The sequence below is a fragment of the Salvelinus sp. IW2-2015 genome, linkage group LG14 (assembly GCF_002910315.2).
Source record: "Salvelinus sp. IW2-2015 linkage group LG14, ASM291031v2, whole genome shotgun sequence".
In the NCBI taxonomy this organism is placed as follows: domain Eukaryota; kingdom Metazoa; phylum Chordata; class Actinopteri; order Salmoniformes; family Salmonidae; genus Salvelinus; species Salvelinus sp. IW2-2015.
Window position 1 is genome coordinate 10,298,907 of NC_036854.1, and position 14,927 is coordinate 10,313,833.

Here is a 14,927-nt window from a genome sequence, read left to right on the forward strand (position 1 = left end):
GGTAATGTCTAGTCTCCGGCCTAAATCAAGACGCGATATTATCTAAGGCCATAACTGGAGCGTTTCAAAATGCCATCCTGAGGTCTTGCTTTGCGTCATGACGAACGTCAAAAAGAAAGCTCCCTCCGTTCCTTGTGGCTTTATAAGGTCTGAATTCGCGTAGAAACTCCATTCCAATCTCATTGGTTACTGACATCCAGGGAAGCGGCGTGCAGTTCATGTCGACCCATAGGATACATACAGAGCTTTAACTGATCTGAGAACAGAGCCTCGTTTTCAGACCTTCGCAGTTCCTGTCATGAATTTCGCTGCAAAAGAGTTCTGTTTCACCCACAGACATAATTCAAACGGTTTTTAGAAACTAGAGATGTTTTCTATCCAATAGTAATAATAATAGCATATTGTACGAGCAAGAATAGTACAGAGGCAGTTTAATTTGGGAACGATAAATGGTAACGTTGAAACAACACCCCCTATATTGAGAAAAGGTTAACTGCCTTGTTCAMGGGCAGAARGACAGATCTTTACCTCGTCAGCTCGGTGATTCGATCCAGCAACCTTTTAGTTACTGGCCCAACGCTCTAACCACTAGGCTACCTGCCGCCCCTTGCCATCATTAGGCTAGCTAAAGTTAGTTGCAAAGTTTYGCAGAAAAGTTGCCACTAGCMCCTCCTTGGTTGGTTTTTCAACCAGGGCGATGTTGGGAGGTAGGTCTAGTCTAGTGTGTCAACTTTGAAGTTTGGGTCTTTGTATATGATCTGTTTATCTTCCCTCCGCTTGACAGCCTGCTGGGTCAATCGTGTTCTAAAGTTGAATGTCTTCTGTTCAGACACTCTTCTCTACCCAGTTCTTGTCCTGTTTGGAATGCTCCACACGTCTTCTTAAATATCCTGAAAGATGTGTAACAGAATAATAAAATAAGAGTCCTAATTAGTCTTTCCTTGCATCCTCCTGAAAAATGATTGGAGGAGGCATGAGTGGAGGGACATTGGGTGCCCTCTTTGAAAAGGGTGTGATACAAAGAAGATATGAGAAATTGAACAAAGATCAAACCCGAGACAGTGTGGTTCATTGTCCTATCCTCATGTCGGTTCCACCACCTCTCCTTCCATTCCCTCCCAGGCAGGCATGAGCTAAAATGTGTAATGTTTTAATTGAAATAATTTAAAGGTTTGGCTAGTTTGTGGTCATTACAACTCCTGCACCAGCTAGAGCCATATATTGATCTACATGGCTCTGGCTAGGGCTGTGTCCCATTCATGGACCTTAACTAGGGCAAGTCATTTTATACAATCAATGGCACTACAGAAAACTGATGCCCAGTAGAAAATATAGTATTTATTATCAGTAACGTTATAATGAAAAAGGGAATTGCATCACAAAGCAAAATAAACASAACAGTCAGTAGGACAGAATAACATCACCACCAACTAGTTCAGAGAATGGCAAACAAATAACATTATAAATTACTTTGTGGTGACAAGCTACAGGTGTTAGCAACTTAGCAAGCAACATACCTTGAATGGTTGGAGCTTTCCCATCCAAAGAGGGTGGGAACAGGACCCGGTTTCAACCGGTCCCCATTGTAGTCAGTGACCACAATGTGATCACCGGACTCGGTCAACCACAGCTGGCGAATTTTATTTATATTTATTTATTTAACCTTTATTTAACCAGGTAGGCAAGTTGAGAACAAGTTCTCATTTACAATTGCGACCTGGCCAAGATAAAACAAAGCAGTTCGACACATACTACAACAACAGAGTTACACATGGAGTAAAACAAACATACAGTCAATAATACAGTAGAAAAATAAGTCTATATACAATGTGAGCAAATGAGGTGAGATAAGGGAGGTAAAGGCAAAAAAAGGCCAATGAATGACTTGKTGTCGTAACGACACCATAAGCAGGATGTCAGATGGCCTGCAGCCATGCCTGGCAAAAAGCTCCATCGCGATCAGGAAAAGAGTAGAAATGTGGAGTATATTTGTATCTGACCGGAACATTACTTCATCTGGGTACATSGCACTTAATTTTTACCAACATCACTCAGCTAACAGTAACTCTACTACTAACGTTATTCGCCTAGCCTTCCTTTACTTCAGAGATTACTAACCGCTAGCCTAGCTAGGTACCATCTCTTTGTTTACTTCCTTTCGTTCTGATTTCCTTTCTTGAAAACCAATAGTAAAATGCTCCTTTTGTCCCACCTCCTGTAATTATCCATCTTAGAACCACAAAGAAGAGTATCTATTGGAAGACTTTTGAGCTAGCATAAAGTCAGTCTTTGTTTATTATACTTTTTACATATAAAAACACATGTATTTGGCAATGCAATCATTGTTTATGTAACAATAAATATACAGTTAGTTAATGCATTTAGGATCATTTCAGAAATTCAGTTTTTATTTATTTATTTATTTATATAGATACAGAAATCTAAATGCTCAAACAATGGACCTTAAAACTGTCTGGGAGTACTGACAAACAGCCAGGCAATTGTTATAAAGTGTTTTTGGGTGAACTTCCCCTCTAAGTATTTCTGTCACTGAAGAGTTAGTCAGGCTATTTATTCTCTTCTTTACCCTACAGTGTATGGTAATTGTTGCTGATGGAAAGTAAGTCATGCAGCAGCACAGGTTGGAACCGATTCAGGGAACAGAATCTCACCCGCAAATTTCAGTCACATCTTGCACCTTACACTTCACTTGTRTGTCCAATGCATGTACATAGCTATCCCGCTCCATAGCAAGCTGCTCTATCCATTGGTGAAGTCATTCACAGTGGGGAGAACAAGTATTTGACACACTGCCGATTTTGCAGGTTTTCCTACTTACAAAGCATGTAGAGGTCTGTAATTTTTAGCATAGGTACACTTCAACTGTGAGAGACGGAATCTAAAACAAAAATCCAGAAAATCACATTGTATGATTTTTAAGTAATTCATTTGCATTTTATTGCATGACAAGTATTTGATCAGAAAAGCAGAACTTAATATTTGGTACAGAAACCTTTGTTTGCAATTACAGAGATCATACGTTTCCTGTAGTTCTTGACCAGGTTTACACACACTGCAGCAGGGATTTTGCCCATCCTCCATACAGACCTTCTCCAGATCCTTCAGGTTTCGGGGCTGTCGCTGGGAAATACGGACTTTCAGCTCCCTCCAAAGGTTTCTATTGGGTTCAGGTCTGGAGACTGGCTAGGCCACTCCAGGACCTTGAGATGCTTCTTACGGAGCCACTCCTTAGTTGCTCTGGCTGTGTGTTTCGGGTCGCTGTCATGCTGGAAGACCCAGCCACGACCCATCTTCAATGCTCTTACTGAGGAAGGAGTTGTTGCCAAGATTCCGCGATACATGGCCCCATCCATCCTCCCCTCAATACGGTGCATCGCTCCTGTCCCCTTTGCAGAAAAGCATCCCCAAAGAATGATGTTTCCACCTCCATGCTTCACGGTTGGGATGGTGTTCTTGGGTTTGTACTCATACTTCTTCTTCCTCCAAACACGGCGAGTGGAGTTTAGACCAAAAAGCTCTATTTTTGTCTCATCAGACCACATGACCTTCTCCCAATCCTCATCTGGATCATCCAGATGGTCATTGGCAAACTTCAGACGGGCCTGTACATGCGCTGGCTTGAGCAGGGGGACCTTGCGTGCACTGCAGGATTTTAATCCATGACGGCGTAGTGTGTTACTAATGGTTTTCTTTGAGACTGTGGTCCCAGCTCTCTTCAGGTCATTGACCAGGTCCTGCCGTGTAGTTCTGGGCTGATCCCTCTCCTTCCTCATGATCATTGATGCCCCACGAGGTGATATCTTGCATGGAGCCCTAGACCGAGGGTGATTGACCGTCAGCTTGAACTTCTTCCATTTTCTAATAATTGCGCCAACAGTTGTTGCCTTCTCACCAAGCTGCTTGCCTATTGTCCTGTTGCCCATCCCAGCCTTGTGCAGGTCTACAATTMTATCCCTGATGTCCTTACACAGCTCTCTGGTCTTGGCCATTGTGGAGAGGTTGGAGTCTGTTTGATTGAGTGTGTGGACAGGTCTTTTATACAGGTAACGAGTTCAAACAGGTGCAGTTAATACAGCTAATGAGTGGAGAACAGGAGGGCTTTTTAAAGAAAAACTAACAGGTCTGTGAGAGCCAGAATTCTTACTGGTTGGTAGGTGATCAAATACTTATGTCATGCAATAAAATGCTAATTAATTACTTAAAAATCATACAATGTGATTTTCTGGATTTTTGTTTTAGATTCCGTCTCTCACAGTTGAAGTGTGCCTATGATAAAAATTACAGACCTCTACATGCTTTGTAAGTAGGAAAACCTGCAAAATCGTRAGTGTATCAAATACTTGTTCTCCCCACTGTAAATGTCGAGCTAAATAAAAAATACAAAAAAATCTAATTCAGAGGTTTAAAAAGGAACGATATAAACTGTTTTTGGTTCAAACCGAGAGAGAACTTTATATTGCTGGTTGAAACAAAAAATAATGGTTCTGTTCAGAATTAAACAATTGGAAAATAACAACCCCTGTGCAGCAGGCTAGTTAATAGGGCCGGGATGATAACAGTGTCGCAATATTTTTTCCATAGCAAAATGAAGACACGAAGAAGACCAAACCTACTGTATGTAAAATACTGCATTCTATAGCTTGGAAAATAAATGTGACTCTGGATGACAACATAATGATGTTTGTTTCCAACATAAGGGCTGTTTTCCTAAAGAAGTTAAATCTACTATGTGATTTGTTTCCTTGCCACGATAATAATGAGAATCACGATACTGGTATCGTCAGGGCCCTACTAGTTACAATGTCTTCTAACGAAGAGGGCCTGACAGAACGTTACAGAAGAGAACGCTTTCAAGTTGGATTGAGTTAATGAGAGCCATCTCTCTGCAGCTGGACTACTGTGTCATTATACAGGACCATGGCTGCACTCTGTAATCAGCCTTATTCTCCCTCTCTGGGAGGAGACAGGCAGGCAACATACACACGTCGCACACACTCAGTGGTACACACAAAAGCACAGGAGGCTTCAGCAACCCACAGGTGCTGGCCTCGTAGTGAACAAACTGCCCGATGGGCACACCAGTTGAATGTGAAGTGACAGCACTACTTTAAGTGAAAGAGGGAAAAAATCTGTGAATACTACTAGCATAATGTTGACTACCTTTTAGCCTGGTCTTATAGACTAGATGTAACATTGTAAATGTAAATCCGGGACACTCAAATTAGTACATATTACGTTTGATATGGTTGCATAAGACAGACGGTTACTTAAGGCAYAAAGGAAAGTAGGGTGGTTGGTCAGTGTGGATGGGTGAGCGTATAACGTGAACGTCTAGCAAACCAAAGGTTGTAAGGTCGAATCTCATCAGGGACAAATTMAGTATTTTAGCAACTTTTCAAATACTTACTACTTTTTAGCATGTTAGCTAACCCTACCCCTAACCCTTTTGGCTAACCCTTTCTCCTAAACCTAACCCTAACCTTAAACCTAACACCTAGCCAAGCTAACATTAGTCAGCTAGCTAGAATGTGTAACATATTATACATTTAGAAAATGTTGTAACATATTGTACTTTTTGATAATTCATAACATATAATACGAATTGTAATTTGTAACATATCATTCGAAATGGGTGATTGACATCCACAAATTAATACATACCATAGGAAATGTAACAGATCACACTAAATGAAGTAATATGAAATGCTCTGAGACCAGGTTGTACCTTAGATTATTGAAAAGTTTGACTAAGAAAGACATGCATGACCAAGTTTCTTATAAAAAACTTCAGTTGCTTTCACACATTATGAGCACAATAATAACAAATCCCATGTAAAACATTGATTGACTTAAGTTGGGGTGAATGTAGTCTACAAAACATAGGCTAAACCATTTGCAACAAGCGGGTGTTGATTCCAAGAGCCCACTATAAAACCAACAACACACATTCTGAAAGTCAAGCCTGAAGCGCTCTGTGTGTTTTAGGTAGTTGTAGGGGAATTGTTTGATTACTTGTTAGATATTACTGCACTGCCGGAACTAGAAGCACAAGCATTTCTCTATACTCGCATTAATATCTGCTYAACATGTGTATGTGACAAATAAAATTTGATTTGACAAGGACACCAAATAAAAGACAGGTGTGTTTCTCCAATTGGAAGCAGAAGGGGGGAAAAGCCTTAAACTTAGCATCAAGAGAGTACATTCCAAACAACTCCACATARTATTAACAACCCCAAGTAAGTGTACACATTCATGTGAGTCACCATAATTGCCAAGTATAGGCCTAGCTCTAACATAATAGGGAGGTTAAGGCTATATGCTAATGCTAAATGAGGTGGAGATTAGTGGGAAAAGACTGGGCTCAGTAACTCACTCAGGCCCTTTGGAAACAGAAACACACTGTCACAGTGTGTCACCACAAGMTAGAGGCAGTGAACATATACTACATGSCCAYAAGTATGTGGACACATCAAATTTGTGGATTTGGCTATTTCAGCCACACCCGTTGCCGACAGGTGTATAAAATCGAGCACACCGCCATGCAATCTCCATAGACAAACATTGGCAGTAGAATGGCCTTACTAAAGAGCTCCGTGAATTTCAACATGGCACCGACATAGGATGCCACGTTTCCAATAAGTCAGTTCGTCAAATTTCTGCCCTGCTAGAGCTTCCCCGGTCAACTGTAAGTGCTGTTACTGTGAATTGGAAACGTCTAGGAGCAAAAACGGCTCAGCCGCGAAGTGATAGGCCGAAGAAGCTCATAACGGGACTGCCGAGTACTGAAGCACGTAAAAATTGTCTGTACTCTGTTGCAACACTCAACACTTCAGAGGACGTCAGCACAAMAACTTTTCGCCGGGAGCTTCATGAAATGGGTTTCAATTAGGGATGCACAAAACAAAACAAAAATTATTTTTATTTTATTTTTTATTATTAATTTTTTTAAATCGGTGAACATATCGGAATCGGCTGATATTAGGAAGAACATTGTTTGCATCCATGAGCTAACTAGCTTTTTTTATGACCAGCACTGTAGGCGCGCGAGACAACTTTACCAGCATCATAGCATACGTATCATTGTGACATGTGAAATACGAGTGGTAGTGTAAACAATAAGTAATAACTATGTAAAAAAACGCATTAAACGCATTAAATTATTATGTGACGTGCAGTCATATTCAGGTCCTGATTGGTCAAATAGTGTTATTTGACACGTCAAAGTGTTATTTGACACGTAAAGACCCAAACGACGTTCCATAGAAATCCTGGTTGAGAAAGAAACAACGAAACAGCACAGCAAGTAAAATCAATAGGTTTTGATTATGTATCACGGGTAATGGGGACATACGTAAATGCCAACAAAATAACATGTTGGTCAGTGTGGTGTGTGTAACCTTTATTTAATTAGGCAAGTCAGTTAAAACCTCTCTGGGATATGTGGGACGGTAGCGTCCCACCTCGCCAACAGCCAGTGAAAGAGGCAGGGCGCCAAATTCAAAACATCAAAAATCTCATAATTAAAATTCCTCAAGCATACAAGTATTTTACACCATATAAAGATAAAATTCTCATTAATCCAGCCACAGTGTCTGATTTCAAAAATGCTTTACAGCGAAAGCACCACAAAACAATTATGTTAGGTCACCACCAACTCACAGAAAAACACAGCCATTTTTCCAGCCAAAGAGAGGAGTCACAAAAAGCACAAATAGAGATACAATGAATCACTAACCTTTGATGATCTTCATCAGATGACACTCATATGACTTCATGTTACACAATACATGTATGTTCGATAAAGTGCATATTTATATCAAAAAATCTAATTTTACATTGGCACGTTACATTCAGTAGTTCTAAAACATGCGGTGATTGTGCAGAGAGCCACATCTATTTACAGAAATACTCATTATAAATMTTGATGAAAATACAAGTGTTATACATGGAATTAGATATATACTTCTCCTTAATGCAACCGCTTTGTCAGATTTCAAAAAAACTTTACGGAACAAGCAAACCATGCAATAATCTGAGTACAGCGTTCAGACAACAAAGCAGCCAAAAAGATATCCGCCATATTGGGTAGTCAACATTAGTCAGAAATAGCATTATAAATATTCACTTACCTTTGATGATCTTCATCAGAATGCACTCCCAGGAATCGCAGTTCCAGAATAAATGTTTGTTTTGTTCGATAATGTCCATCATTTATGTCCAAATAGCTTKTTTTGTTAGGGCGTTTGGTAAACAAATCTAAAAGCACATTCTGGTCCAGCTGAACGTCGGACGAAAAGTTCAAAAAGTTCCGTTACAGCCCGTAGAAACTTGTCAAACTAAGTATAGAATCAATCTTTAGGATGTTTTTATCATAATTCTTCAATAAATGTTCGAACCGGAAAATTCCTATGTCTGTAGAAAAGCAATGGAACGAGAGCTAACTCTCTCGTGACCGCGCCTCAGAGCCTGTGGCACTCTGCCAGACACCTGGCTCATTCGGTCCCACTTCACAGTAGAAGCCTTAAACAAAGTTCTAAAGACTGTTGACATCTAGTGGAAGCCTTAGGAAGTGCAACATAGCCCCTATTGTAGATACAGTGGGATATTGGTTGAGTTAAAAAACTACAAGCCTCAGATTTCCCACTTCCTGGTTGGATTTTTCTCAGGTTTTCACCTGCCATATGAGTTCTGTTATACTCACAGACATCATTCAAACAGTTTTAGAAACATCAGAGTGTTTTCTATCCAATACTACTAATAATATGCATATATTAGCATCTGGGACAGAGTAGCAGGCAGTTTACTCTGGGCACCTTATTCATCCAAGCTACTCAATACTGCCCCCCTGTCACCAAGAAGTTACAAATTCTTATTTACAATGAGGGCCTACGCCGGCCAAACCCAGTCGACGCTGGGCCAATAGTGCGCCGCCCAAGGGACTCCCAAACATGGCCGGATGTGAAACAGCCTGGATTCGAACCAGGGACTGTAGTGACACCTCTGAAGTGCCTTAGACTGCTGTGTCCATGTGTGTATGTTAACTATTTAACTGTACTAGAATGCTTAAAAGGCCCCTAKATTTTAAATATCGGTTATTGMTTTTTTTGGCAAGGAAAATATCGGATATCGTTATCGGCCAAAWWTMTTATATCATCACTAGTTTCAATGGCGGAGCAGCCTAAGATCACCATGCCCAATGCCAAGCATTGGCTGGAGTGGTGTAAAGCTCGCTGCCATTGGACTCTGGAGCAGTGGAAACGCGTTCTCTGGAGTGTTGAATCATGCTTCCCATCTGGCAATATGACGAACAAATCTGGGTTTGGCGGATGCCAGGGCAACGCTACCTGCCCCAATGCATAGTGCCAACTGTAAAGTTTGGTGGAGGAAGAATAATGGTGTGGGGCGGTTTTTCATGGATCAACTAGGGCCCTTAGTTCCAGTGATGGGAAATCTTGATGCTACWGCATACAATGACATTCTAGACAATTCTGTGCTTCCAACTCTTTGGCAACAGTTTGGGGAAGGCCCMTTCCTGTTTCAGCATGACAATGCGAACATGCACAAAGCGAGGTCCAAACAGAAATTGTTTGTCAAGATCAGTGTGGAAAAACTTGACTGGCCTGCACAGAGCCCTGACCTCAAAACACCTTTGGGATGAATTTGAACGCCGACTGCGAGCTAGGCCTAATCGCCTAACATCAGTTCCCGACCTCACTAATAGCCTTTTGGCTGAATGGAAGCAAGTCCCCACAGCAATGTTCCAACCTCCAGTGGAAAGCCATCCCAGAGGAATYGAGGCTGTTATAGCAGCAAAAGGGGGACCAACACCATATTAATGCCCATGATTTTGGAATGAGCAAATGACCACATACTTTTGGTCATGTAGTGTATTTCCAGCCAGAGAGTCGTTCCACAGCAGAGTTTCATAAGTGAGGCTAGGCAAGGCATGGTGGGCACTTGGAGATAACTCTCCTTCCCTTTTTTGGTTCCCCCCACCATTGCTCAATATCCMCCAGTTCTCTCATTTTTGTCTGTCTGCACATGCCTTGGGAACTAGCCAGTGAAAATGCTTGCAAAAGTGCTACTTGAGAAAGAGATGTTTATCAGACAATGGGGATATTGGGAAAAATATCATCCAGGACACAGCCAGCATGCTGGGTCATTGGAGGCTGTAGACTAGGCTTGTGCCATGAGACGCAATTTACAATTATATTGATTGCTAATGACACGAGTTTTTGTCCCCGGGCCAAACCCAATGTTGAGCTGCTGTCCAGTAATCCTGATTTAGAAGCCTCTCTTATGATGTGTCTGCCAAAGGTCCACACAGCAGAATAGGGCATAGACCTAGAAGACTGCGTTAGACTCTGCTTTCAATTTCAACAGAGGGGCGTTTTTGAAGCACAAAGTAGTAGCCTACCATTTACCAAGGGGGATCAAATCATTGTAAAGGAAAATGTAGATAAAAGCTGTTGCTGTCTCAGCTGAGACTGGCGCTCAATCAAAGACAAGTGACAGTTACATACGCATTTTGCTGCAACCACTATAACATCTGCTAAACTGTGTACGTGACCAATAAACTTTGACTCGATAGAACGAGTCAACAGCATGGGGGTTGTAAGGTCAATGTCAGCTGCCTGTTATAAGTAGTGCATTAAGCATGTACACTAGCATATCATAAAGCTTTTGTGTATAGGATTGTTGTTTATGTCTAAATATATTGAGCCAGACAATGATCTCTGTTCTGTCTAGCCATTCCTAAACTTTGGCACCAAACCTGTTTAACCCAGAAAGGGGTGTGTATGTGGGTGTCCACAAACTCTGCCATGTCTAATCTTGCTGACCTGTTACGCTGTCTCCATCTTATCACTTTTCCCTTTTTAACTTAACATTAACATTCCCATGCTGCAGATATTTGCTTTAAAACAGTATCCAAATCCATAGGATGTAGTGATCACAATATAATAGCCATATCTAGGAAAACTAAAGTTCCAAAGGCTGGGCCTAATATAGTGTATAAGAAGTCATACAAGAGGTTTTGTAGTGATTCATATGTTGATGTAAAGAATATTTGCTGGTCTGTGGTGTGTAATGAGGAGCAACCAGATGCTGCACTTGATGCATTTATGAAACTACTTATTCCAGTTACTAATAAGCACGCACCCATTAAGAAAATGACAAAAAAAAACTGTTAAATCCTATTGGATTGATGAGGAATTGAAAAATTGTATGGTTGAGAGGGATGAGGCAAAAAGCATGGCAATTAAGTCTGGCAGCCCAACTGATTGGCAAACGTACTGCAAATTAAGAAATCATGTGACTAAACTAAATAAAAAGAAACACTGAAACAAAGATAAATAATATAAAGAATGATAGTAAAAAGCTTTGGGGCACCTTAACTGACATTTTTGGAGAAAAAAGCCAACTCGGGCTCCTTCATTAATTGAATCAGATGGCTCATTCATCACAAAGCCCACTAATATTACAAACTATTTMAATGACTTTTTCATTGATAAGCAAACTTAGGGATAACATCCCAGCAACAAACCGCTGACACTACACATCCAAGTATATCGGACCAAATTATGAAAGACATAATTCTGTAAAGTCAGTGTGGAAGAGGTGAAAAAAATGATTGTGGTCTATTAACAATGACAAGCCACTGGAATCTGACAATCTGGAAGGAAAATTACTCAGGATAATAGCAGACGATATTGCCACTCCTACTTGCCACATCTTCAATTTAAGCCTACTAGAGAGCGTGTGCCCTCAGGCCTGGAGGGAAGCTAAAGTCATTCCGCTACCCAAGAATAGTAAAGCCCCTTTACTGGCTCAAATAGCCGACCAATCAGCCTGTTACCAACCCTTAGTAAACTTCTAGAAAAAATTGTGTTTGACCAGATACAATGCTATTTCACAGTAAACAAATTGATAACAGAATTTCAGCATTCTTATAGGGAAGGACACTCAACAAGCAAAGCACTTGATGATAAAATGAATGTGGGGGCTGTCTTGTTAGACTTCAGTGCAGCTTTTGACATTATCGATCATAGTCTGCTGCTGGAAAAACATATGTGTTATGGCTTTACACCCCCTGCTATAATGTGGATAAAGAGTTACTTGTCTAACAGAAAAGAGGGTGTTCTTTAATGGAACCCTCTCAAATAGAATCTAGTTAGAATCAGGAATTCCCCAGGATAGCTGTTTAGGCCCCCTTGCTTTTTTCAATTTTTACTAATGACATGCCACTGACTTTGAGTAAAGCCAGAGTGTCTATGTCGGCGGATGACTCAACACTGTACACATCAGCTACTACAGCGACTGAAATGACTGCAACACTCAACAAAGATCTGCAGTTAGTTTCAGAGTGGGTGGCAAGGAATAAGTTAGCCCTAAATATTTCTAAAACTAAAAGCATTGTATTTGGAACAAAACACTCACTAAACCCTTAACCTCAACTAAATCTTGTAATAAATAAATGTGGAAATTGAGCAAGTTGAGATGACTAAACTGATTGGAGTAACTCTAGATTGTAAACTGTCATGGTCAAAACATATTGATGCAGTACTAGCTAAGATGGGGAGAAGTCGGTCTATAATAAAGTGATGCTTTGCCTTCTTAACACTATCAACAAGGCAGATCCTACAGGCCCTAGTTTTGTTGCACCTTGACTACTGTTCAGTCGTGTGGTCAGGTGCCACAAAAAAGGACTTTGGAAAATTGTCTCAGAACAGGGCAGCACGGATGGCCCTTGGATGTACACAGAGAGCTAATATTAATAATATGCATGTCAATCTCTCCTGGCTAAAAGTGGAGGAGAGATTGACTTCATCACTACTTTTAGTTAGGAGAGGTATTGACTTGTTGAATGCACCGAGCTGTCTGTCTAAACTACTAGCACACAGCTCGGACACCCATGCATACCCCACAAGACATGCCACAAGAGCTCTTCACAGTCCCCAAGTCCAGAACAGACTATGGGAGGCACACAGTACTACATAGAGCCATGACTACATGAAATTCTATTCCACATCAAGTAACTGATGCAGCTAATGGGGATCCATAACAAATACAAATACTTTGAGAATGACAGTGTATACTGTCACAGGGCTTGCCCTGGTGTACGAGTAAAGTTACTCAAGGAGGACATTTTCTCAAGGCTGGGCCAGGCCAGATAAAGCTGGATATCAAAGACCTCCAGATTATTGTTTCCCTCACTCAAGTACTTCCTGGCCGGCCGCTGTTTCAATGTGTAGCTTAAACGCAAGAGTGGCCATGACTGTTTCCCCCTCTCAGGTAATGCATCACACGGTCACTGGGTTATGTAAGCTACACATTGAAACAGCGGCCGGCCAAGAAGCTGCCTGCTAGCCGCATTCTACACAGCTGTACCCAGACCCCTCTAGAGTCTAGTACACAAACACTGACTGACTGCTAGCCAACATATGAGCATAGAGGAAACTCATATCTGCATACTTTCCCACTGATCGGAAACACTTGTAGTTGGTGTGTGTGTGTGTGTGTGTGTGTGTGTGTGTGTGTGTGTGTGTGAGAGAGAGAGAGAGAGAGAGAGATAAATGGCTAAAGTTAAAGTGGGAAGCCTGATACAAACTATGTGATGGAAATACGGAGAGCATGCCACAGACGATAAACATAAGGGGCTCACAACTCTGACATGTTGAAACACATCGACTGCTAGTTACACTGAACCTTGGTAAGAAAGGACGCAACCCAATGATAAACCGTAGACACCAGCATGCCGTGTGRACAGCAGTGGTGTAAAGTACTTAAGTAAAAATATGTTGAAGTACTACTTAAGTAGTTTTTTATGGTGTCTGTACTTTACTATAAAAAACATATTTTACTTCACTACATTCTTAAATAAAATAATGTACTTTTTAATCCATACATTTTACCTGACACCCCAAAGTACTTGTTACATTTTGAAAGCTTAGCAGGACAGAAAAATGGTACAATTCACACACTTACCAAGACAACATATGGTCATCCCTACTGATCTGGTGAACTCACTAAACACAAATGCATCGTTTGTAAATGAGTGTGCCCCTGGCTATACATACATAAAAACAAGAAAATGGTGCCGCCTGCTTTGCTTAATAGAAGGAATTTAAAATGATGTATACTTTCTCTTTTGATACTTAAGTATATTTATCAATTATATTTACTTTTGATACTTAAGTATATTTAGAACCAAATACTTTTAGACTTTTAATCAAGTAGTATTTTAATGGGTGACTTTTACTTGAGTCATTTTCTATGAAGGTATCTATACTTTTACTCAAGTATGACAATTGGGTACTTTGTTCACCACTAGTGTATAGTATGTTTAAAAACATAAGTGTTAACCTTTCACAACATAGCAGTGTTGAACAACTTCACACTGAATGTTACATCCAAATACAGCTCTTTTAAAAACGGCTTCATGACATGCAAGTTTGAGATTCACACTTTGCAATATGTCAAGATTATGGGGAAGATGTGTTTGGTGCCTTCCCCCAGGCGCACACTTATCAGAAGGTTTTCTGTGTTGCTTAGACTTTGGCTGTGAAACTGGGACTGTCAATGAGTTGTGTCAAGCGGGTTTGAAACCATAATTTTTGCAAGTAATATAATCGAGGGCAAACCTGGCTTGAAATGCTGTACAAAAAGAACAAGCAGTGGGAGGAAAATGTTGCTTCTTAATCATATTTAGGTTTCACCCCATAACGCGTAGTTAGCAAACAAGTAGCAAAGATGGGGTGGAGAGGTGGCGTGCTATTTGCTTTTCCACTGGACCGATAACACATTTACATTTTTACTAACTGGTGCTATTGCTAACTAGTTAACTATCTAAAAACAGGCATACAGTAACCATTACTTCTGACGCAAAAACCTGGCCATGGAAT

At 40.7% G+C, this 14,927-nt stretch overlaps 1 protein-coding gene across 4 annotated transcripts in view; it reads right to left on the reverse strand.

Annotated features, from left to right (window-relative positions):
* The window catches only part of LOC111972710 (CD2-associated protein), a 92,258-nt gene that overhangs the window by 76,785 nt on the left and 546 nt on the right, over positions 1-14,927 (reverse strand). The window lies entirely within an intron of this gene.